The sequence below is a fragment of the Tachyglossus aculeatus genome, chromosome 19 (genome assembly GCF_015852505.1).
Source record: "Tachyglossus aculeatus isolate mTacAcu1 chromosome 19, mTacAcu1.pri, whole genome shotgun sequence".
Lineage (NCBI taxonomy): Eukaryota > Metazoa > Chordata > Mammalia > Monotremata > Tachyglossidae > Tachyglossus > Tachyglossus aculeatus.
In genome coordinates this window covers 39,157,061-39,182,019 of record NC_052084.1, presented here as the reverse complement: position 1 = coordinate 39,182,019, position 24,959 = coordinate 39,157,061, and the positions used below count along the sequence as shown (strand labels likewise).

General features: G+C 46.6%; 3 long non-coding RNA genes across 3 annotated transcripts; 1 reads left to right on the top strand and 2 right to left on the bottom strand.

The window, feature by feature from the left end:
• The first annotated feature begins 1,407 nt into the window (after window positions 1-1,407).
• LOC119940904 lies at window positions 1,408-14,886 on the top strand. Its single transcript, XR_005455063.1, has 3 exons — window positions 1,408-1,519; window positions 4,633-4,703; window positions 14,548-14,886. It is a non-coding gene; the product is annotated as an uncharacterized LOC119940904 (long non-coding RNA).
• Window positions 14,887-18,025: 3,139 nt separating this feature from the next.
• Window positions 18,026-20,718, bottom strand: LOC119940903. Its single transcript, XR_005455062.1, has 3 exons — window positions 20,642-20,718; window positions 19,399-19,473; window positions 18,026-18,231 (listed from the first exon to the last, which is right to left on the bottom strand). It is a non-coding gene; the product is annotated as an uncharacterized LOC119940903 (long non-coding RNA).
• A 3,005-nt stretch (window positions 20,719-23,723) lies between these two features.
• On the bottom strand, window positions 23,724-24,953 carry LOC119941039. The gene is made up of 4 exons (XR_005455079.1): window positions 24,897-24,953; window positions 24,642-24,712; window positions 23,976-24,125; window positions 23,724-23,867 (listed from the first exon to the last, which is right to left on the bottom strand). It is a non-coding gene; the product is annotated as an uncharacterized LOC119941039 (long non-coding RNA).
• Window positions 24,954-24,959: the final 6 nt, after the last annotated feature.

Below are 24,959 nucleotides of genomic sequence, written 5' to 3'. Positions count from 1 at the left end.
CAGACAAGGAGAAGCAGCGTGGCTCAGTGGAAAGAGCCCGGGCTTTGGAGTCAGAGGTCATGGGTTCGAATTCCAGCTCTGCCACTTGTCAGCTGTGTGACTTTGGGCAAGTCACTATACTTCTCGGTGCCTCAGTTACCTAATCTGTAAAATGGGGATTAAGACTGGGAGCCCCCCGTGGGACAACCTGATCACCTTGTAACCTCCCCAGCGCTTAGAACAGTTTTTTGCACATAGTAAGCGCTTAATAAATGCAATTAAAAAAAAAACTGGTGGGGCCGGTTTCAGAGCCCAGCTCCTTCTGACGCCCAGGCCTGTGCTTTATCCACCAGGGCATGAGGAGGAGGAGGAGGACCACCGCCTCCGCCCCAGGGCATTAAAGTACAATCAGTCCCGGCGGGGAAAAGTGAAGGGAGAGGAATTAGCGCGAAGGGCTGGCAGGTGCGGGGAGAGCCGAGCTTTTCCGTTTGACGCACGTGGTTTGTAGGTTTCACCGGCCCATCAGTGAGCGCCTCTGGGCTCGGTCGCTCCAGCCGCCGTCCGCTCCCTGGCCCCGGGGCCGGTGCTGCAGCCCCCGTGGGGTCACCCTGGAAGGCCCCGCTCTAGCTGGGAGTCCGCACAGCATACGAGCGGCAGAGCCAGGATGAGAACCCCCCCCCCCCTTCACCCCGGATTGGGGTTGTGGGGAGTAGCTAAAAAGAACGGAAAACGATGAAAGGCGAGACTGAGGCTTCAGGCAGACGATTGGGAGGTGGGGTGAGTGAGGAAGACAATCCCAACTGGGAGAAATTGGGCTCTGGAGTGAAGAATGAAACCGTGAGCCCCATGTGGGACACTGATGTCCCCCCCCCCCTTTATATATGGCATTTGTTAATCGCTTTACTATGTGCCAGACACTGTTCTAAGCGCTGGAGTAAATGTCAGGTTGGACACAGCCCCTTTTGGGTTTTTTTAAATGGTATTTGTTAAGCCCTTACTATGTGCCAGGCACGGCCACCACCCCTGCACCTTTTCCATGGCCTCCCAAGGTGGGGTTCAGGGGGGGTTCTAAGCCGGATAGCCTGGGCCCACGTGCGGAGATTAGGTCGACCCGTCCCCAGTCTAGACGGCCGGGGTCCTGCCCTCGGCTTTCGCCCACGGCGGGGATTCCCTTATAACAATAGTAATAATTATAGTATTTGTTAAGCGCTTACCATGTGCTAAGTGCTGGGGTAGACACAAGTAATCAGGTTGCCCCACGTGGGGCTCACAGTCTTAATCCCCATTTTCCAGATGCGGTAACTGAGGCACAGAGACGTGAAGTGACTTGTCCAAGGTCCCCCAGCAGGCAGGTGGCGGAGGCGGGATTAGAACACACGTCCTCTGACTCCCAAGGCCGTGCTCTTGCCACTAGGCCACAACGCTTCTCGGAGCGGCTTGCCCGGCGCAGCCTGACCCACGCAGACACGGACCCCGTTACCGTGGACGGAACAGAGGGGTGCGGGGTGCGAGTAGGCCCTCAAGAAGATCGGGACATGGGGTATGTATCAACGGTATGTACTGAGCGCCTCCTGAGCTCCCGGCTCAGAGAGAGCTTGGAAAGCGCGCGCTAGCATCATCATCAAAATCAATCGTATTTATTGAGCGCTTACTATGTGCACAGCACTGTACTAAGCGCTTGGGAAGTACAAATTGGCAACATATAGAGACAGTCCCTACCCAACAGTGGGCACACGGTAGACGCCAAGGAGCTGCCAGTCTGGCGGAGAGAGGAGGGAGGCAGGCTGACAGACAGACAGGGTTTAGGAGCGGGGAGCTGGAGGAGGGTGGAATGGCTGCATACGGCACAGAGAGACAGGTGCAAGCGCGTGAAAAGCTCAGCAAACACACTGCACAAAGGGACGGCGTGTGTGTGTGCGTTTGTGTACACACGCGCGCGCTCGAAGGGGCGGGGATTGTGGGTCCATTGTAGGTTTTCCAGGCCCACGCCCTGGGGGGTGAGGCTCCCATCTGGAGCCCCCCCTGGGCACGAAGGCCCACGTGGGAGTTCCAGATTCCGGGTGCTGCTCACGTGCTGCGGCACATTGGGTGTCCGTGGGGCTTCATCCACCCACGTGGGCTGGTGGAGGCACCGATAATGATAATTATACTATTTAAGTGCTTACTATGTGCCAAGCACTGTTCAAAACACTGAAGTAGCTACAAGGTAATCAGGTTGTCCCACAAGGGGCTCATAGTCTTAATCCTCATTTTACAGATGAGATAACTGAGGCACAGAGAAGTTAAGTGGCTTGCCCAAGGTCACACAGCAGCCAAGAGGTAGAGCCAGGATTAGAACCCACGTGCTCTGACTCCCAAGCCCGGGCTCTTTCCACAAAGCCACAATACCTCACTGATGGAAGGATCAATCAATCAATCAATCATATTTGTTGAGCACTTACTGTGTGCAGAGCACTGTACTAAGCGCTTGGGAAGTACAAGTTGGCAACATATAGAGATAGGCCCTACCCAACAGTGGGTTCACAGTCTAAAAGATGGAAGGAGGAAAGTGAGGAGGGTCAGTGGCCTGTGGTCACTGCTCATTGCGCATAAAGGCAGTGGATGTCCCTGGGGCAGTGACATTAGTGGACCCTCAACACAGCGCTCCCATCCTCCCTTCGTCCCTGCCATCTTCCCTCTCTTCCCGAACAGTATGGGAATGGGGACCCTCTCATAGCTTTGTATTAACCTCAGCGTTCAGTGCATACGTAAGCGCTGAGTAAAAAGACATTATAGTAATAATAATTATTATTATCAATCTCTTTCTGATTGTCTCAGCATCCCATGTTAAATGAAACCACCAGCATTAATGCCCGTATTCATATGAATCCCGAGCACTTTTGTTTATATGGAATTTAATTGTACAATCAATTGCTTTGATTACTCTATTTGCAAGTATTATTAGAGCTGTCTTTCTCGTTGGAGTAGGAGCTCCTTGTGGGCAGAGAACATGTGTTGTGCTTCTGTTTTACTTCCCAGGAGCTTAGTATAGTGCATTGCACCCAATAAGTGCCCACTACAAACTGCTGCTTTTACAGCCATCCAAATAATGTGCTTGGAATTGGCCGTGTTTAAAAATCCCCTCTAGAAGTTTAACTGAGTTTACACTGGCTGTGCCAGGTTTCCTGATGGCATAACATTAGCCCCTCCACCCCTCCAACACCTTCATGGGCAGTTGGCTGTGCCCACCCACACAGTAAGCGCTCAATAAATACGACAGTGAATGAATGAATGCCCACTTTTCACCCTCAATACTATGCTGGAGGAGCTTTCTGACAGTCTGGAAGTAGCAGTCAAACATTACAGTGCCTATGTTGTGCAGGTAATGTGTAATGTAATGACATAATGATAATTATTATTAATGTGGCATTTGTCAAGCATTTACTAAGTGCCAAGCACTGAGATAGATACAGTCAGATTAGACACAGTTCCACGTAAGGCTCACAATCTAGGACTAGGGAGAACAAGTACTTAATCCCTATTTTATAGAAGAGGGAACTGAAGCACAGAGAAGCAAAGTGATTTGCTCACAGTTACACAACAGACAAGTGGGAGAGCTGGATTCAGACCCCACATCACCTGACTCCCAGTTCTGTGTTCTTTCTACTAGGCTACATTCCTTGTCATCACATAGATCCTGTTTTGAAAATCTGCAATTCTAGAGGGTTTTTTCTGAGCGATCCCTGACCCTCTCTCTTCTGCTCTGGATCTGTTGCATTCCCCTCCCAGGTCCATGTGCCACTTCCAAGGCCCAGGGCTCGGTGTGGGAGTTGGGATGGAGGGAGGCTGGGTGCTGAAAAGGAAGATACCAGATATAAAGGTGTCTGGTGCTGTACTGGACAGCCAGCAGACCAGCTGACAACATGCTGTCATCATGCTTATTTATTATTGTGTTGATGTGCATTTAGCTTTAATTCTATTTGTTCTGATGACTTGACACCTGTCCACATGTTTTGTTTTGTTGTCTGTCCCCCCTTCTAGACCGTGAGCCTGTTGTTGGGTAGGGACCATCTCTATATGTTGCCAACTTGTACTTCCCAAGCGCTTAGTACAGTGCGCTGTGCACAGTAAGCGCTCAATAAATATGATTGAATGAATCGTCAGGTCAGCTTCTCAACATCACTAGCGGGTGAATGACTGTTTTTTCTGCCCTCACACCAGAGAGATGTGTGTGGTTGGAAGAACGTTCCTCTTCCTGTCCCCCTCAGTCCCTTCAGATTCCTCTCCAAAATGCCAAGAACAGACCCGAGCTGTGGCAAAGCCAACTATAACCATGCATAACATTTTCAGTGGAGTCTATGAAGATGTAAATTAGGGCTTTCCTAATTATGGTAGTTAATTCTTCAGCTAAACCTATCGGGTCTCCTTTTGATCATTTTCTCCTGCAAGTTGGGCAGCCTCTACATGTTTTGGAGTGGATGTGGTCCCCGAGGCCAGTGGTGGGTGGGAGGTGCCTCCTGTGGGCTACTGAAAGTGAGCTACCTGTAGCTGAGCTCAATCTCGGTGAAGCCCTAATGCAGTCGGGGCCCACGGGAAGAGTGTTTCTTGTCATTCGCACATGTGTGTCATTTCACCTGATTTGTTTCTGACCGTTTGTCATCTCTGCTCTTTCAGCCTCTCCTTGGATCTAATCCTCACTTCGTGTTGACTGAGGGGAACACCAATCCCCTGTCCTTTTGCCTCAGGTAAGAAACGGCATCTCTTCGCTTTCCCAGGAAAGGGTGCTGTCCGATGCTCACTGCTGTCTTCAAGAACATTGTCATTGGCTGCCTGGGACCTTCTCCCGCTGCCTGCTCTATGATCTTGGAGGGATTTCTCCTCCATAACTCTGTGGACCCGGGCTGACTTAATAAGCCTGTGAGGTTCTTTTGGTGTGGTGTGTGTTCTGGGAGCTGGTCTCATTCTGTGTTGGGGACCTGGGGTCCTCTTAGATTCGCCTGATAGAGGCAGTGCTTTTCTCTGAAGGTCAGGAGGGAGAGTGGTGCAAACGTGCTGAAATCATTGCTGCTTCCAGATTGTTGGTTGTTTTGATAAGGCTAATAACATGTTGCATGTTCTATGTTCCTAGCACCTATGTACATTTATTTATATTAATGTAGTTTCACATTCTAGTCTGTAAGTTCATAGTAGGAAGGGAATGTGTCTGTTTATTGTTATAATGTACTCTTCCAAGTGCTTAATACAGTGCTCAATCAATACGATTAAATGAATGAATGTTGACATTTAATCTTAATCTGATCTCATTAGAAGTGAGATCAGAGTGGCCAATCGAGCTCAAGAAAAAGGCTAATGGAAACCTCACCGGATTAGTTAAGTTTTTGAAAATTGTAGGTGAAAACCGTTACATGAGTCACAGAGAGCAGACCAAGGGGGCCTGGGGCTGCTGGGACTAAGGATTGCAGGGACTAAGGGCTGCTGAGTTATCCCAGACCGGCTGGGACCCAGAGTTCCTGGGACTATGGGCTGCAGAGAAAGCCCAGAGAAGCCGGGCTTGCTGAAGGTTATTTTGAAAGCTTGCAGGCAGGAAATCATCAACACACGTGAATGCTTACCTTTCTGAAAAATGGCTGTAGCCCAAGTGGCCGGATTTTCTGAAACTCAAAGCAAGTCAGAAAGTGGACTTTCCAGGGTTGGGAGTCGAGGGCAATCTTGTGGGAAGAAGGCAAGAAAAGGAACCATTTTCTTTGAGGGCCAGACAAGAGATTAAATATGGGGGCTGTCACAGTCCAACAGTGGAAATGGGAAGTTGGGACTGGAGAGAGACACATCAGGAATTATGAAACATTAAGACCCAACACAGACAAGTACACAAAATAAAAACAAAATCAGTAGGTATTGTGGCCAGAGGAACAGAATTTCAGGCTCCCTGGGGCTCAGAGTCCAGGGCACACTTTAGGACACCAGTCTTCCCAGGTTTTTGTGGCGTCCTCTTGCTCTGGGGGTGTGTGGGAGCAGTTTTTACCCCTGGCCTAGAGGGCACAGAGCATACCAGGAGCAAGGACACTTGGTTGGCGAGAGGGAAGGTGGCAGGTAACATTGATGCTTATTTTGGCAGTAATGGCAAACTTGTTGTGCTCAGGGAACATGTCTACTAGCTCTGTTGTATTGTACTCTCCCAAGCACTTAATAAATATCATTGATTAATTGATAATGGAGGGGTCCAAGAGTGCTCAGGAGCAGCATTTATTTCTTGCCTGGCACATATAAAGCATGATGGGAGGGAAAGCAGCAGATGGGAGAGACTTGAGGCAAGGAGAAGATCAATCAGTGGTATTCATTGAGTGCTTACTGTGTGCAAAGGACTGTACTAAGCTCTTAGGAGAGTACAGTAATCTTATCCCAAACCCCCTGAGGTTATTTCATGGAAACTGTGCCATTGCAATAGCAGAGGGAATGTTTTCTCAGGCTTGACTGAGTCTTTTGACCCAGATGACCCAGTTTCTAATCCCACTTCTGCCACTGGCCTGCTGTGTGACCTTGGATGAGACACTTACCATCTCTGGGTTGCAACCTCCTGATAAAAATAGTAATTATAGTTATGTATTAAGTGCTTCTTATATGCCAAAGCACTGTGCTAAATGCTGAAGTAGATACAAATGAGCCCACAAAGAGCTCACAATCTAAGAGGTGGGGAAAGCAAATATTTTATCCCCATTTAAAAATGAAGCAACTGAGGCCCAGGGAAATAAAAATTAGGGAAGCTGCGTGGCCTAGTGGAAAGATCATTGATTTGGGAATCAGAGGACCTGGATTTTAGTCCTAGGTCTGCTGCCTTCCTGCTGTGAGACCTTGGGCACATTATTTAAGTTCTCTGAGCCTCAGTAGCCTCATCTGTAAAATGAGGATTCAATATCTGTTCTCTGTCCTGCCTAGTCTGTGAGCCCCGTGTGGGACAGGGACTGTATCCTATCTGGTTATTTTGTATCTATCTCAAAACCTAATTCAGTAGTTGGCATATAGTAAGTGCTAAACTAAGAGCATTATTTTTGTTATTATTATCATTATTATTATTACTACAATAAGTGTCTTGCCAAGGTCACATAGGCCAATGGGACTAGAACCCAGGTCTCCTGTCTCCCAGTCCCATGCTCTTTTCACTAGGCCAGTCTGCCCCTTAGATTGTGAGACATGGGTGGAACAGGGACTATGTCCAAACCAAGTTGTTGTGTCTACCGCAGCACTTAGTACAGAGTCACACCTACTAAATACCTTAACTGCCTAAGTGGCCCAGTTCAGGACCTGGGGATGGATGGAGTTCAGAAGAAATGCTTTTCTCTGGCTGATGAAGGAGACTGATTCTGCAAAATGCCTCTCAAGCAAGCTAAGTATTCACTTGGCCTTCTCTTATTCAGAATCCGTAAAACTCCACCCCCTTGCCCTGCCTCAGTGGGCAGCTGTGGTTATAGCCAATAAGCGAATGGCCGGCTTTGTCCTTCTCAATAGTGCCCAATTGCTGGTCTGAATTCAGAGAAGCCTGACTCTCATTATGGCCCTCTAACCAAGCTGGATGCCATGGCAACCACCTGGGACCCTTACCCCTCCCCTCCCCCCTGCCATTCTCTCAGATTGCTTTTCCTGGGATGATGTCCGGTCATGGAAATCATTGATGGAGCTGTGTGTTTGGGGGAGGGGGGTGGAGAAGGGAGGGAAGAACAGGAAGGAGGTGGATTTTATTCTTTTATGCGTCACCCTCTTCACTCAATCAATCAATCATATTTATTGAGCGCTTACTGTGTGCAGAGCGCACAGTACTAAGCGCTTGGGAAGTACAAGTTGGCAACATATACAGACAGTCACTACCCAACAGTGGGCTCAAAGTCTAGAAGGGGGAGACAGAGAAGAAGGGGAAGGCAGAGAAAGTCTTAAGTGCCCCAATCTGAATCAATTTGAGTGGGTACCCTCTCACCCAGCAAGGGGGACATTCTCATCCAACTACAGCCCGCAGTCGGCAGGTGTCCAAGAGCTGACCAGTGGTGACCCGAGGCTTCTCGCCAATCACTTGGGCATGGTCTCCCCTTGGGTGGGAATGAAACCCTGGAGTAACATCCTGGCCCCAGTGGCCTCAGCTGTGGGGCTGACCCGCCCTGCCCCCAGGGCAGCCCATACACATTTTCCCAACCTCAAGGGAGCCAGCTGCTTGGCCACTCTGGCCACCCTGGGGAGTCTGTCGTGTTTTTAAGACACAGCCCCTGAGTTAGACTTTCAGTGCTGGTTTTGGCCGGCTGGGTCCACGTTCCGGCCTGGTGTAATGATTGACCACCTTGTGACTGGTTCCCGGCTCCCCCCCCCCCCCACCGGCTTCTGCAGGTGAGGCTGGCCTCAGTCCCCAGCAACAAGGAGGAGGGTGGGGCCAATGATTAGACCAGTAGGTCCCTTGTTGGTTTCTCTTCCTCCTGTTACAGTGGATGCCCCTGGCGAGCAGGGGTTGAATGTGTCACTCCCTTATTCTGGACTTCCCAAGTACTTTTACAGTGCATTGCACCCAGTGGGTGCTCAGTAAATGCCATTAACAGCTACTAGTTGTATTACCACTTCCTGCTGGTCTGTGTGGCCAAAACCTCCTGGTGCTAAACATTCTGAATACAAAGGTCAGAACCAAATAAACAAGCAAATAAGCGTTACTTGGAGTATAGATTCTTAAGGAATTGATCTGATTACACCTGATTTTTAAATTGTCATCTTTATTAAAAATTAGGGGTTGAACCTGAAAAAAATCCTACAGCTTAATGTAAAAAATGTGTATCTTTTGGTTAACCTTTTTACTGCCGCAATGGACCCGTCCACTCCCTCCTGTGTTGCTTTGGTCAAGGCAAGTGGGCCTGCATGCATGTCGGGAGCGGAGTGTCCGTCTCTCCACCACCCCCCATAGTTTTGCTCAGCCCACTGAGGTCAGATGGAGTCCTGGTCAATATGGGAGGGTATTAGGCAGTTTGTCCAGGGATGCTTCTTTCTTCCACTCTGGGAGAGGCTACGACTGCTTTTTCTGCAGGACTTGGCCCCAGCATTTCCTCATTTCCTGTGCCCCAGCAAGACGATTCCTGCACTCCGAGCCCTGATTGGGCCCTGTTCCATTCAGTGATGCCGGAGTCCGATATTCATCCGCCATCCCAGCCTCACTGTATAATAATAATAATAATGATGATGATGGCATTTGTTAAGTGCTTACTATGTGCAAAGCACTGTTCTAAGCACTGGGGTAGATACAAGGTAATCAGGGTGTCCCACGTAGGGCTCACAGACTTCATCCCCATTTTACAGATGAGGGAACTGAGGACCAGAGAAGTTAAGTGACTTGCCCAGAGTCACACAGCTGACATCTGTCTCCTTTAGACTGTAAGCTCATTGTGGGTGGGGAATGTGTCTATTTCTTGTTACATTGTACTCTCCCAAGCGCTTAGTACAGTGATGTACACACAGTAAGCACTGAATAAATATGATTGACTGACTGACAGGTTTGGCTGGAGGACGGCTCGATGGCCAGTCGGGAGCCAGGAAGTATCCTGGTGAGCCAGTGTGGGGACTGTGGCACCACCTCCAACCCTGGTGAGGAGCCATTTCCCAGAGGACTCTTGTCTGGGGAATTACTGGATGAGAAGTGCAAAAGCCAAAGCTAAAACCTGCCCCCGTTTTGGGAATTAGAGGAAAAAATTTAGATCTGACTTGTAACCGAATGAAACTAAACCATGATTGTTAGTGACCAATGTCCTGTGAGGGTGAGCCATGGTCAGGATAGCCAAGCAAACAGTGGTGTTCCTGGAACACTTACCAGGGGCCCAGCAGCTGGGCCAGTGGGAAGAGCCTGGCTCTGGAAGCCGGGAGTCCTGAGTTCTGGTCCCAGCTCTGTCCGCTGGGGCTGTGCCATCAGTGGGGAAGGATTCTGACTGAAAAGCCACCTAGACTTTCCCCAAGGTGGTTTGGCCCAGTAGGGATCCTGAAAAACTACAGGCCAACGGAGCTCGGAATCATTTCCAGAAGACAGGAAAAGCCTGCCAAGCCAGTTTGGGTCTCGGTGTACCCAAGACTCTGTTTTGCTTTCGGTGACCCCACGTGCTCCTGGTTGCAGCCGAGAGGTACAGGACCCAGTTGCCCGGACAGCTGTCCAGAGGAGCTGAGTGTATGGTGGGGGGATGTAGAGACCCCTCTGGGGAGAGTCCTGGACCTGCCCCCACTGGGGAATCCTTAACTCTGAAACAGTTTAGATATTTTAGAACAGGGGCTTGTCCCAAGTTTTGTGTAAATTTCAGTTGTTGAACGGCACACAAAGGCCCAGTTGGACCAGACCCAACCACCCAACCGGAGACAGCACGTTACCTGATCAGATTTAACCTGTTCCTCACCCCTCCACCCCCAGCTCCAAACTGCCGTGGTTGTCTGTGACTGGGGACAAAGAGCCCAGAGCTGAGTCCAGCCGGGTCTCTGGGTGTGGAAGGGCCTGACATGGCAATCAGTGTGTTGGGCGGCTTGTTGCTTTTTCAGCTGGGTAATCACCTCTGCTCTTCTTTGTCCTGTGCCTGATCGTCAGTGAGCAATACCCTGCCCACGTGCTCACCCCCACTGGCCTAGCCGAGCAGGCTGGGCCAATGACTCCACCTGGTCCTGGCTCCAGTCATAGGATGTCACTTCCTGACCCTTTGCCCCTGTTATCCAAGGCCCAATTCCTTGCTTTGGCTCCCTCTGTTCCTTGTCCATGCTTGCATCTCCCACTGAACATCAAGTATGGGTTTGATCAGTTGATCAAGACTATTTACCAGTCCATCAAGAATATTTATTGAGCCCTTACTATGTGCAGAGCACTGTACTGAAGGCTTGGGAGAGTACAGTAAGGTTGGTAGACATGATCCCTGCCCTTGAGGCACTTCCAGTCTAGAATATTGGAGGTATTACCCTACCCAGGACTGCTAGAGTTACTTCCTCTGTGACAGGTGTCAGAGTCTAAAATAGGTCTCTCTCTTTTCCTACTGTCCTCTCCTGACCCGTCTTGTAATTTGATTGCTTTCTGGGTTTGAAGCCTATTTTCGTCAGAAAGAGAGGATTCTCAGTCTCTTGGTCGCCACCTACAAGAGCCGCTCTCTTTGTGCAGTTCCCCTTGGGTATTGTCTGTGAGCTGCCAAGGGCTTGCCACCGGAGAACACATAATTCTCCAGGAGTGCACCTAGGGACTGTCCCCACCAAGTGGACTTTGCCTCCACCTGTCCTCTCTGCAGGGGGCCCTGCTTCAAATAATAATAATAATGACTGCAGTATTTGTTAAGCACTTAATGTGTGCCAGGCACTGTTCTAAGCAATGGTATAGATACAAGGAAATCAGATTGGACACATCCCCTGTCCCTCAAGGGACTCCCAGTCTTAATTCCCCTTTTACAGGTTAGGGAAACTGAGGCACAGAAAAGTGAAGTGACTTACCCAAGTTCCCATAGACAAGTGGCGGAGCCGGGATTAAAACCCAGGTTCTTCTGCTCTTTCCACTAGGCTGTGCTGCTTCACTTCAAGTGTATGGGCAGGGACCGTTTGAAGCCCCCATCCTGCCTCTTTGTTACTATTATCCTGCTGAGTCTCCCTGTCCCTTCCTGCCTCTACCTTGCTCTTTAAACCCTCCTCCTCCAGGAAGCCTGATAGCTGGCCTGGAGTTGCCTGCCTGGGCTGGGGTGAACTGGGCCCCAGAGAAACCTAGAGGCCAGGCCCAAGGTAGAGGAAAAAACCAGCGTGCCGCCAAAACTGTGAAGGCTGCAGCGAAGCCCCAGTGCAGAAATATTTGTCACAGACTCTTTCCCCATTCCCTGTTTGGTCTCAGGCGGGGACTCCCTGCCCCTGTGCCTGAAGGAACTTGGGAGCTTCTGGGAGGAAAGACCCACTGGCCCCACCCTTAGTCCAGCTGGGGGAGGGTTACTGGGAGCAGGAGCAGTCTGCCTCACCGCTTCTGCCGTGGAGCCTCCTGCGTTGGCTATTCTGCCTGCTGACTTGCACTGCAGCAGGATGGAGATCCCCGTTCTAGGGGTCAGGCGAGGGGTGGGATGGGGGCTGGGGTGGAGCCTGGAGGGCTCAGGGGCAGGGTGGGTGGAGAGACAGTGCTTAGCACTGAGAAGGTGCTTAACAAATACAGTTTTGAGCAGTACTATGGTTATGGAAAAAGTAGCTTTGTGTCCCTGTCCTTTCAGACACAGCCTGGAAGAGAGATTATATGTCTGCCGTCCAAGCCTTTCTGGAAACAGATTGACTTCCCGTTTGGTAGGGTACCTATGTCCCCTTTTCTGCCCTGACTCTTCCAACTGTCCTGAGCCCTCGGCATTGGAGCAAATGACCATGGGTGGGGTGCAGTGGGATCCCATACTCTTCCATACTGCTGGACCTTTCCCGTGGGGTTGGGCTGCGCGGCTTGGAATGCCAGCTGGAAGCAAAGCCTCCCCGGCCACTGCTTTGTAAACAAGCAGGGATGGTGCAGGACGTGAGGAACACAACGTCCCTCTCTGTTGAGGCAACAGAGGCCATCAGAGAAGCCCATTCCAGGCAAGGACCCCCCGCAGACCTGGGCTCCCTGTGGACCCAGGCCACCCCCTGCAGCTGTGAAGGACCGGTTAGAGTCAACAGCGGTGGGTGCACAGGACAAGCCGGAGTGACCTTCTCATTAATAATGATGGTATTTGTTTAGCGCTTACTATGTGCAAAGCACTGTTCTAAGCACTGGGGGGCTACAAGGTGAACAGGTTGTCCCACGTGGGGCTCACAGTCTTAATCCCCATTTGACAGATGAGGTAACTGGGGCACAGAGAAGTGAAGTGACTTGCCCAAAGTCACACAGCTGACAATTGGCAGAGCCGGGATTTGAACCCATGACCTCTGACTCCAAAGCCCGGGCTCTTTCCACTGAGCCACTCTGCTTCTCATTCTGTCGGGTCATTACCCAAAGACCTTTTGGGACCCCAGTGGGGTGGATCCTGAGTCTGGACCTGGGGCTGGGCTCCCTCTGGGGTGCCCAAGCCCCATTTTCATATAACCCTTGGCCTGGGTCCAGCCTCCTCACTCCAGGTTGCCCTGTTTCTCCAACTGATGCCAAAATAATACTAATACTAATAATAATGATAATAATAATTGTGGCATTTGTTAAGCACTTACAGTGTTCCAGGCACTGTACTAAGAAACAGCTTGGCTTAGTGGAAAGAGCACAGGTTGGGAGTCAGTGGACATGGGTTTTAATCCTGGCTCTGCCACTTGTCTGCTGTGTGACCTTGGGCAAGTGACTTCACTTCTCTGTGCCTGTTACCTCATCTGTAAAATGGGGATTAAGACTGTGAGCCCCATGTGGGTCAGGGACTGTGTCCAACCTGATTACCTTGTATCTATCCCAGTGCTTAGAACAGTGTTTGGCACATAGTAAGTGCTTAACAAATAACATCATTATTATTATAATTATTATTACAAGCGCTGGGGTGGTTACAAGGAAATCATGTTAGACACAATCCCTGTCCCACATGGGGCTCGCAGTCTTAATCCCCATTTTACAGAAAAGGGAACTGAGGCACAGAGAAGTGAAGTTACTTGTCCAAGAGGTCACACAGCAGACAAGTGGTGAGCCAGGATTAGAACCCAGGTCCTTAACTCCCGGGCCTTTGCTCTATCCAGTACACCACACTGCTTCTCAAAAGCCTCCCCAATGCTGACCTGTCCTCTTCCCCCTGGGGAGCGTGGCAGCTGTGTGAGGGGAATTTATAGTACTCTCTGGGTCACCCAGCAAGGAGGGTCTCAGTTTTTCTTCTTATTTTTCTTATGGTATTTGTTAAGCACTTACTGTGTGTCAGAGACTGTTCTAAGCACTGGGATAGGTACAAGCTAATTAAGTCAGATACAATTCCTGTCGTTGGGGGAGGCTGGGCCATCTGTCCAATGTGCCTTCTTCATATCTCGCCTGGTTCCTCCTCTTATTTTGCCCAAGTTCTTCCTGCTTCAGGTCTTCATCTTCAGTGGGATTTACTGAGTGCCTACACTGTGCAGAACGCCATTCTAAGCAACTGGAGTAGGCCTTTGGTCCCTACCCCTTGGGGCTTTACATTGTAACATTATTTCCTAATGGTGGGAGGAGGAGGAAGAGGAAGATTGTAGGAAGTATTAAAGGCTGTTCCTTCATTCTGTCCTGAAAGGATTTGCTTCCCATTTCCTAGGTGATTACTGAGCCCAGCTGAGAAGCTTCTTTGCTCTGTGACCTTGCACAAGTCACTTAACTTCTCTGTTCCTCAGTTACCTCATCTGTAAAATGGGGATGAAGACTGTGAGCCCTGTGTTGGATCATATTCATCTTGCTCACTCAAAGTCATTAGGCTGACAATGGCCCCAAAAAGCAGGGATAAAGTTTCCCTTCTTTTGTCTTCTAAATGCAGAATCTAGAGAGAATGATTTCTACCAAAAAAATGCCACATATCTATATTCAATGGAAAGGAGAATTATATGTGATTATATGTCAGTGATGCCTTTCTTTATATGTCAGCTTTTAACAATTAATTTTAATTTTAAACTATTTCATTGTTTTGGATTTTCTAGGTGTGACCCTTCTTTCTCCCTCCAGCACCTGGGCCTTGAAGACCCATGGTGGAGATCTTCCTAGAAGTCTGCAGGGGATGACAGTAGGCTTTTACATGAAACAAAGCCCTATTTTCCCTCTCCCACAGACCAGAGAGGGTGGCTGGAACTGCGAGTAGTTGCCTGATTTTCATGCCTCTTCTCTTCTTCTGCTGCTGATGAACATTCATTCCAGAGAGTCTTTCTACACCAAGGCTGGTGCTGCAGAGGGATAGGACAGACTGTCAAATTCTCTGTTGTGTGTATACACAAGGGGCTAGCTTTTAGATACATGAATTACAATCAGCACATATTATTTGTAACTTTCTGTGCTGCACAAAAACATAATTTAACATTTATTGCCCTGACTAGAGGAGCTGGATTCTGGTCATGGGCCCAGTCCTTCCCTGCAAGGTACAATTGGAGAGAAGACAGAAAGATAATAGAATTGATAGAATTAAAATTTTTTTTCTAAGTTATTTCTGTTTGACAGCATCTATAACCAAGAGTCTTCTACTGAAAACAGTGGCCCTGTGGGTGCCCAACACACATTTTGGAGAGTCCGACCTACCCGAATCTTTCTCCTTGGGCTCTTGAGAAGTTAGAGTCAAACCTTCCTTGGTTCCTTTATCTGCAGAACAGGCAGGAGAGTCTTTAAGAGACATGCTGGTGCCAGAAGGGGCCCCAAGTCTACTGACCCACTCAATCCAGGAGAGTCTGAGAGAAAAGTTAATTGTACCAGTGCACCAAACTGAATTATATACTTTCTCTTCACTAAAAACCAACTCCACTGGGCTCTTCAGCAAACTGAGAGGCAAGAGCCTAGATCTGGGCTTCCTTAGTCTTCTGGATTCCCTACCTGTTACATCAAGGCAGTCCAAACAGGGGAAACCCAAAAAACATGTTGGAATACTGGAAAAAGACCATCTTTCTCTTTTTTTCATGGGGGATCAGAGGTAAAAGGTATTGCCTGGAATTTCTGGGGAAACCAGTTTTTGTGCAGGTCTGGATTATATTAAGCAAAACCTTAGAGGACAAAATGTTTTTTGAGTTATAATAAAACCTTGATCATAATGATAGCTCAGACATTAGCTTGCCCTCCAGGCACAGCTGGGATTTACAGTGTTTTGGTGAATCAGTGTTTGGTATTTATTGAGTACTTACTCTGCGCAGGGCACTCTACTATGCATTTGGGAAAATGCAAGAGATCTGGGAGACATGTTTCCTGGCCAAAAACACCTTACAGTCTAGAAAGGGAAACAGACATTGACAAAAATAACTATACTAGAATTCCAAACATTCCTTACAACCCGACCTCTGGGCAACCTCCTCTCATACCTGTTTCACTCTCCCAGGGAACTTGGGCCTCGATCCCGTTTGTCCCCTGCAGGTGGTGTGAGAGGATAAAGGTGAAAACTCTTTCAGAGGTTTTTAGGGGAATTAGCATGGAGATATGTGTGTTGTAGCTCAAGTTGGCTCAAGCAGCTAGGCCTTGAGGACCCAGGAGATAATTACGAAGGATTGAAAATCCAGGAGGGAATTACAAGGAAAAATATTGCATGAAGCAGATCTCTCCTTTTCCTCCTCAAATACTGTCTTTGCTCTCCCAAGGAGTTAGGCCCTAAAGACCCAGGCGACAATTGTGAAGTGTATCTTGCAAGAGCAAACATCTCATTTTCACTCTAAAATATTATCTCTGATCACTCATGGAGTCAGGCCTTGAAGACCCAGAATAATAATAATGATGGTATATATGGTATACATATATATATATATATATATATATATATATACACCTGTATATATGTTTGTACATATTTATTACTCTATTTATTTTACTTGTACATATCTATTCTATTTATTTTAATTTTGTTAGTATGTTTGGTTTTGTTCTCTGTCTCCCCCTTTTAGACTGTGAGCCCACTGTTGGGTAGGGACTGTCTCTATATGTTGCCAACTTGTACTTCCCAAGTGCTTAGTACAGTGCTCTGCACACAGTAAGCGCTCAATAAATATGATTGATTGATTGGTATTTGTTAGGCACTTACTAGGTGCCAAGCACTACTCTAAGCAGGAGACAGTGCATGAAGCAAATCTCTCTTTTTCCACCTCAGACGTTCTTTATGTTCTCTCAAGATATTAGGCCTTAAAGACCCAGGAGACAATTATGAATATGTTATGGCACGAAGTAAATTTATCCTTTAATTCTTCAATCACTTTCTCTGTTCTCTTGAGGCATTAGGTCGTAAAGACCCAGAAGAGAATGAAGGGGGAAATATTGAATGCTCTACTTTTCCCCTTAAAATAGTCTCTCTGCTCACTTGGGGCATTAGGTCTTGAAGACCTAGGTCAAAATTAAATGGGAGATACTTCATAAAGTACATCTCTCATCTTTCATCTCATATATTGTCTCTAGTCTTTAAAAGATTTAGGCTGAAAAGAACCAAGATAGAGTTATGTAGCTATTGCATGAGGCGGTCATTTTTCCTTCACTGACCTCCTTCTCCATGTGACTGCTACTCCAGATGTGCTCATGATGCAAGGAATCTGGCCCAAATACCTCGCCTGAGGCACAGAGTGCCAGGTCAGTCACAGGTTCTTCTTTGCCCTTGCCAGGGTGTGGCTGACTGCTGGCCCTGGGGGGCAATAGATAGATAGGGTTTTTAAACGATAGAGTTTTTAAACAATAGATTTTTAAAGGTTGTTTAAATATCTTAATGACACAAGACAAATTTCTGTGTGAAAAATGACCACTAAATTGATTAGCCTTTTATCAATGAAATCATAGAAAAAGAATACAGCCCTGCTTGGCTGAAAATGGAAAAGAAATATATAGAATTTCCTTCCATCTTACTAAGGCTAGAAGGTACTCTCTCCATCAAGCAGTCATCTTTTTTCTGGCTTTACTGTAAATGAAATATAAATATTTAGAATTTCGTTCCGTCTTAGTAAGGATAGAGGTTTGTTTTTTTGTCAGGTGGTCATCTCTTTTTTCCTCGGTCTACTTTATGCTCATTTTTAAAGGATGTCTTCAGTTCTCTGTCAAGTCTCCTCAGAGTGTTTTCCTGAAATACCAAAGGGCCACAACAGGTGGAGCCTAGACCAGTGTTTTCCTACTCCTCCCCTCTCCCTCTCTCCAACTTCTCTGTGTGGAACTAAACTTTTTCTCTGGTTATTTCTGTCCAAAAAGAAATAAAACATAGCTGTTCAATAAGCAGATACTACTCTCAGAACTGCAAAATTCACTATTCCCTTTTGTAATTTATGGGACATAACCCCTTCACCTCACCCAAGTGGTCTGTCCTCCCACAAGAATTTTGCTAATGTACTTCCCTCAGCAGGACAACTGCTATTTCCACAAACTCCATTTCCCTTCTTGTCAGAATAGTCTTTGTCTTATGCCAAACTCAAGGACCGGGATCACTCTTACTTGTCTGGAAGTCTCAAGTGCTTCCCTCCTCCATTTCACAGTTGGTGCTCTGGCGGGAGACCGGATCATTGAGAAGACAGACTATTCATTCACTCAGTTGTATTTATTAAATGCTTACTGTATGCAGAGCACCTTGTGCAGAGGCCAGTCTTTTATTGGAAATGGCACAACTTTTCTCATTATTCGTGGAAGGCTCAGTTCATCTCCCTTGGAATTCAGAGGTAGAACAACTTTTCCTGGAAATTTGGGACATAAGAATTTTTTGTTTCACATTTAATTTTCAGAATATTATAACTTCATCTCATCATTCATTTTTCCCCTCTGATAAAATCATGAAAGCAATTGTTACTGTATTTGGGGTTTTTACCCAAAAAGTCTATCCAGTAGTCTAACCGCTACCCTGCTGGTTCAATCTCTCATCCTATCCCAACTGGATTATGCATCAGCCCCCTTTCTGATCTCCCATCCGCCTGTCTCTCCTCACTTCAGTCTATACTTCACGCTGCTGCCCGGATCATCTTTGTGCAGAAATGTTCTGGGCATGTTACTCCCCACCTTAAAAATGTCCAGTGCCTACCAGTCAACCTACGCATCAGGCAAAAACTTCTCACTCTCGGCTTCAAGGCTCTCCATCACCTCACCCACTCCTACCTCACCTCCCTTCTTTCCTTCTACAGCCCAGCCCATACCCTCCACTCCTCTGCCGCTGACCTCCTCACTGTGCCTCGTTCTCGCCTGTCCCGCCGTCGACCCCTTGCCCACGTCCTCCCCCTGCCCTCCCTCCGCACATCCGCCAAGCTAGCTCTCTTCCTCCCTTCAAAGCCCTACTGAGAGCTCACCTCCTCCAGGAGGCCTTCCCAGACTGAGCCCCCTCTTTCCTCTCCCCCTCCCCATCCCCCCCACCCTACCTCCTTCCCCTCCCCACAGCACCTGTATATATGCTTGTACAGATTTATTACTCTATTTTACTTGTACGTATTTACTATTCTATTTTGTTAATGATGTGTATCTAGCTTTACTTCTATTTATTCTGATGACTTGACACCTGTCCACATGTTTTGTTTTGTTGTCTGTCTCCCCCTTCTAGACTGTGAGCCCATTATTGGGTAGGGACCGTCTCTATGTTGCCAATTTGTACTTCCCAAGCACTTAGTACAGTGCTCTGCACACAGTAAGAGCTCAATAAATACGATTGAATGAATGAATGAATCCAGTAATTGGTTCTGAGAATATTTGTGATAAATGATTAAGCATAAATTTTGGGAAAAGGTGGATTTTTCCTGTTCCGAGATGTTGTTAAATATGCATTCTTAAGGACATTGTGTCTTAGACACTCATTTCCACACTTCATTTAACCTCTGTTTTTTCTCAATAATAGGAGTTAATCCCATTTTGTGTTTTACCTTATCAATTGCCGTTTTAAAGACAACTCTCAGAAGCTTGTTGTTCTTGCCACTAAACTTGAGTTGGGCAATATTCTGTGAAGAAAATCATTTAAAGAATGACCAATCCAACCATAAGAGTGAGGAAAAAAATAACTGGCATTGTTCTGACAGGATGGTGGAGAAAAGTAGAGGTTCTGAAAGGCTAAAACGGAAATTTCCCTGTAGTACTGACATTTTTTTCTGTAACGGGACTTTTTCTTCAGCCTATTTCCCTTTTCTGTTTCCCATAGACTTGCTAGAGTCCCCCTCACTCTTTCTCCCTTGCTTCCCCTTACAAAATCCTCGGTGTCCATATCTGCCATCCTCATGTAATCGGAGTTAATCCCATTTTGCCTTTACTTTATCTTTCTCTACAGAAAGGATGACTTCATAGAAAGTCGTGGAAGTCTGGTTTCCTCCTTTCCACTGAACACTAGTCAGAGGATAGACTGTGAGGAAAATCTTTTGGAGATTGATTTATCTTGACCAAAAGGAATGGCAGGTGAATAAAATAGTGCTGTTGTAGCAGGATTGAATGGAAAATATAAAACATTCACTGGTCTTTTCAACGTTCTGCCACTAAGCATAATTTGGGGGATTTTCCTTGAAAAAAAAAACGGTTACATTGATTCGCCTTCAGTCATGAAAATTATAGGAAAAAATATAACCTTTCTTAGCGAAATACAAAAAGTAAAATAATCTAGCATAGACATCCGTTTTAGTAAAGCTGCATGGTACTGTTTTTATGGTAATTTTTTTAGGTACCTGTTTTTTTTCTCCTCCCTGTTTGCAGAAAACCGACAGCTAGTCCTTCTCCTAAAGACCGTTTCTCCTCAACAAATCACCTCAAGGCGTTTATATCGGTTTCGAATTAAACGCGTCTTTAAAAAAAAATATATCGCTAACTCCCTTAAGGGTGACTTCGGAAGACTGAAATCATATATCATTGAAGCTAGGAGCCCCTCCTTCCCACTGAACAGGAGTCAGGGGATATAGTCTGTGAGGAAAATCTTTCAGAGGTGGATTTATCCTGACCGAAAAATGAGAAAGGAGCAAAATTAGCGCTGCTCTGACAAGATTGTGTGGAAAACAGTCGCGGGTTTGTTGAAAAGAAGGAAGACGTCTTAAAAGTTTACCCCGGGAAATTTTCCCTAGAATCCTACTGGCTTCAGGGTCCCTTCCTGGTGACCTTTTCTTTCGAGAGTATTTTTTTTTTTCTTACGGAGTTTCTGCCTTGGTGGTTTCCCTTAGGCTTCTCGGAAAACCGGTCCCGCGGCTCCCGTCCTCTCCCCGAGCCTCCCGCTCCGCAGTGAATCTCCTCAGAGGGCGGAGGGGCGGACCCTGCCCTTTCCCCTCCTGCCTTCGCTCCCTCAAAACCCCGCCCTCCCCCGCACCCCCACCATCGCACACTGACCCAAGAAGTAAAAAGGCGCGGGGATTTGGGTTTTGGGGTTTTTTTTGTGTGTGAGAAAATCAATTAGTCATACACCATGGAGCCTGGTGAGGTGGATAGGGCACAGGCTTGGGAGTCAGAAGGCCATTAGTTCTAATTCCACCTCTGCCAAGTGTCCGCTGTGTGACATTGGGCAAGCCACTTCACTTCTCTGGACCTCAGTTACCTCATCTGTAAATTGGGGATTGAGACTAGGAGCCCAATGTGGGACAAGGGCTGTGTCCAACCCGGTTATCTTGTATCCACCCCAGTGCTCACTATGTGGTGATTATTATTATTCAGAGTTGCTCCTAGTAATCTTTTTGAGTTTTGGGGTTTTTTTTGCCATCTTCCCCTTAGTCCCGCCCCCCCCGGCTCCCCCATCCTCCTTCAGACCCTCCCACTACTAGCTCGGCAGTGAGGCTCAATCAATCAGTCAATCAATCAGCGTATTTATTGAGTGCTTACTATATGCAGGGCACTGTACTAAGCACTTGGGAAAGTACACTTTAGCAATGTAACAGACACATTGCTTCCCACTACTAGCTCGGCAGTGAGGCTCCGGCAAGATAGTAGGGATGGTGCCTGGCCGTTGCTGCTGTTTGCTTCAGTCAGTCAATCAGCTGTATTTATTGAGCGCTTACTATATGCAGGCACTGTACTAAGCACTTGGGAAAGTACACTTTAACAATGTAACAGACACATTGCTTCCCCACAAGGAACTTACAGTCTAGAGGACTTTGCTTCTTGCAGAATTAGCAATTCTCCATCATCATCAGTTCTAAGCTCCAGTTTGCTCATAGTCTTAAACTCTGCCATCACATAGGGCCACTGAGCTCAGGTAAACCCTGGCCCTTTTCATTTGTTACATAGTTAGCAAAACAAAGACTTAAAGCATGTGTCTTAAAATTTATTATCTTTACAGAACTTTGAAGCTTCCAATTCAGTATGACAGGTTTACAAACAGAAAATATAGGGGCTTGAAAATGCTTTTGAGCTATGCAAAATAATTTGCCTAGTAATCTTCAAAGATGTTCTAGGCAGGTAGTATCTGAGCATTTGCTCGGCACTGAATTTTCTCTCTTCTTTTGACTTATAAGAGCAACATTGTTTTTTAGTTTCGAGAGCCTGGAGTCTAGTAGTTCCTCAAAGTCCTTTGGCATATGTGCCTGTCTTAGACTGAGAAGATGCAACTTGCTTGTTGTCCTCCTGAAAAACAATAAACACAGATAAGTGACAGCATTAGATCATACTGAATATGTTCTTTTTCAAGAGTCATAATAGGAAGCAATCTCAGGTGTCACATTAACAATGAATAGCATACACTTAGGAATGTCTTGCTTTGGTTGCACTCCCCCAAGCAAATACTGATAGAGTAGCATCATAATTCTGCTTTATGGTCCTGGACAACTACTTTACTTTCTTTTTTTTTTAAACTAGTTTTCCCATCTGTAAAAATGAACATAACTGACATCTTTCACCATTTCTTCCCAGCAGCCTAGCACTCTTAGATTGAACTAGGAATTTATGATCAAGAAGTACTGCTGGAATAAGAGTTTATCACCATCCTTACCTTGGAAACAGTTTAAACGACTGGGCTACCTTTTAACGGCTTTATTTGAAATGAATAAGATTTCTGTTGTTTGCCTAGAAAAACAGGTAGTATCTCTCTTGTTCATCTTCTATTGTCTTTGGAGATCCCTCCCATCACCGATTTGAAGCCCAAGTCTTTCTAAAGAAATTGCTAGGCTGGGGTGCTCACGGTATATGCTCCATTTAGGCACAGTTACCTGTACTGTTCCCTCTCAAAGTTCTTAAGACAGAGCTGTATACATATTGGTGATGTATACTGTGGTATTAAGCTTTTACCATGTGCCAGGCAATGTACTAAGTGCTTGGATAGATAGAAGATAATAGGGTTGATTACGGTCCCTGTCCTACACAGGGCTCAAATTCTTAACCTCGTTTTACAAATGAGATAACTGAGTTACAGAGAAGTGAAATGACTTACCAAAGGTCACGCAGCAGGCAAGTATGGATCTGGAGAGGTTTCAGGATCTTGAATCTTGGATCTTCAGGAGCTTGTTTCAGGATGATCCAGGCGCTGTCTGATATTGTGACGACATGGGGAACAGAACAGCCAACTCTGCCCTCTGGTAACAGAAAGGACCGGCACTTCTTGGGTTAGAGCTTCTAAGTACTGGCCTTTGGCTAGGATTTTGGCAGAACTCCAAACCACAAGGGGCAGGTTTGGGGGAAATTGGTCCCTCCTGATCTATCTTTTTGATTTCTTCCTACCTAAGGACGTGATTATCATCCCATTACTGCATTTCCTCTCCCATATCCTATCCTTTCTGCTCAGGTTATTAATATGACTGTAAGGCTGAGAAGCAACATTGCCTAGTGAATAGAGCACGGGCCTGGAAGTCAGGAAGACCTGAGTTCTAATCCTGGCTCTGCCACTTATCTCCTGTTTGACCTTGGACAAGTCATTTAACCTCTCTGGGCCTCAGTTGCCTCATCTGTAAAATGGGGATTAAGCCTTTGAGCCCCTTGTGGGACACAGACTGTGTCCAACCTGATTATCTTGTATCTACCTTAGAACTTATTACAGTGCCTAGCATATAGTAAGTGCTTAGATACTGTAAAAAAGTTTTCTCATAATACATTTTACATAGCCACAGTGCTTTCTTTTTAGCACTTGGAAAAAATATGGAAGAGTAGCTCTATAACTGGGCATGCATATACATATATAAGCATGGTCAATTGTAGTTAGTTTCAGAATCCTCACTTGTTCAAGAATTGCAAAAATATTAAGGACACCTATGCTGCCCAGAAACCATTTGGAATTCCATGCCACGTACAGGTGCTCCTTACTGTCTCAGCTGCAGGAACTGCCCCTTCACTTCGTTCATGCTTTGGTAGAAGACCTTCAAAGACTTGGCAAATTCAGCATCATAGCTGGCCCAGTAAGAACACAGCTTTAATTGATCCAGTGGCTTTGCTAGTTTGCTATCTGAAGTTGAAGAGAAGAGAGATTATTCCAGGATTAATCGTTGAGACTCAAAAACAAAGCTTGCAATTGGCAATCTAGTAACAATTACGATTTGGGGAGATCACTCACTTTCTTGTTGTCCTATGCCAGAGATTTTCTGCCAGTCCTTGAGAAAATATTTTCTTCCGTGAGAGCTCTGTCAATATTCCTCAGTAGTTCACGCTCCTGCTCCAACTTCAACAGTTCCAGGCAAAGTTGTGATAGTTCATGTGCAGGAATCTGCAAAATAATCCCAGCATGAAAAAGGTCCTTAGCTGTCAGGTGTTTATTCCAAACGTGTTATCTAGATGCCTTCCTTGGGAGAAGGCTGTGTGGGATTGGAGAAATTTAATATGAGTGATTGAATTTCTTGGACTTTGAGGGAGTAAGCAAAGCATGAGGAAGACATGGAGTTGAAATCAACAGTACAGCGCTCTGCACACAGTGGCACTTGATATTAAGTGCTTGAGAGAGGAGGTGATAGCTGGAGGATGCAGAAGGACAGAGAGGAGGAGTCAGCAATAAAGTGGTAGCCAGTGTTTTGGGAAGGTGAAAGGGAATAATAGGGTCAGAGGCACAAGTAACCCTTTTGAGAACAGAGGAGAGATAAAGCATTTAGAAGAAAAACAGAACCCCTCGGGCAAAACTAAACAATACTAACTAGCATCATCAAAAGCTAATAGGAGATGACCCTTTAAAAGGCAAGACACAGATATAGAATTATCACATGTTAATCATTTCAGCACAGTTACCTACCTTCACTTGTGCTTGTTTTTAGGTTATCTATTTTAGGTCCGGCTGAAATCAGTTTAGTTCAGGGCTGCCCTCTGGAGCATCAAAGAGATACAATCCCACTAAAGCTCCTCTGACATCTGAAGCAGGAGCACCATAAACTCCAACAAAGTAAGAAATGCTTTTCCACAAACCCCAACAGAAAAGTCCCAGATTAATTCCTCTCTCCCAAATCCATGTTGCAGCCACTTCAGACCCAACCCAACCATCAAAACTTACCCAGAGTGCTCCAAAGACCCCATCCATAAACAAGGGAAGGTCCACAGGCTAGAGACTGAAATT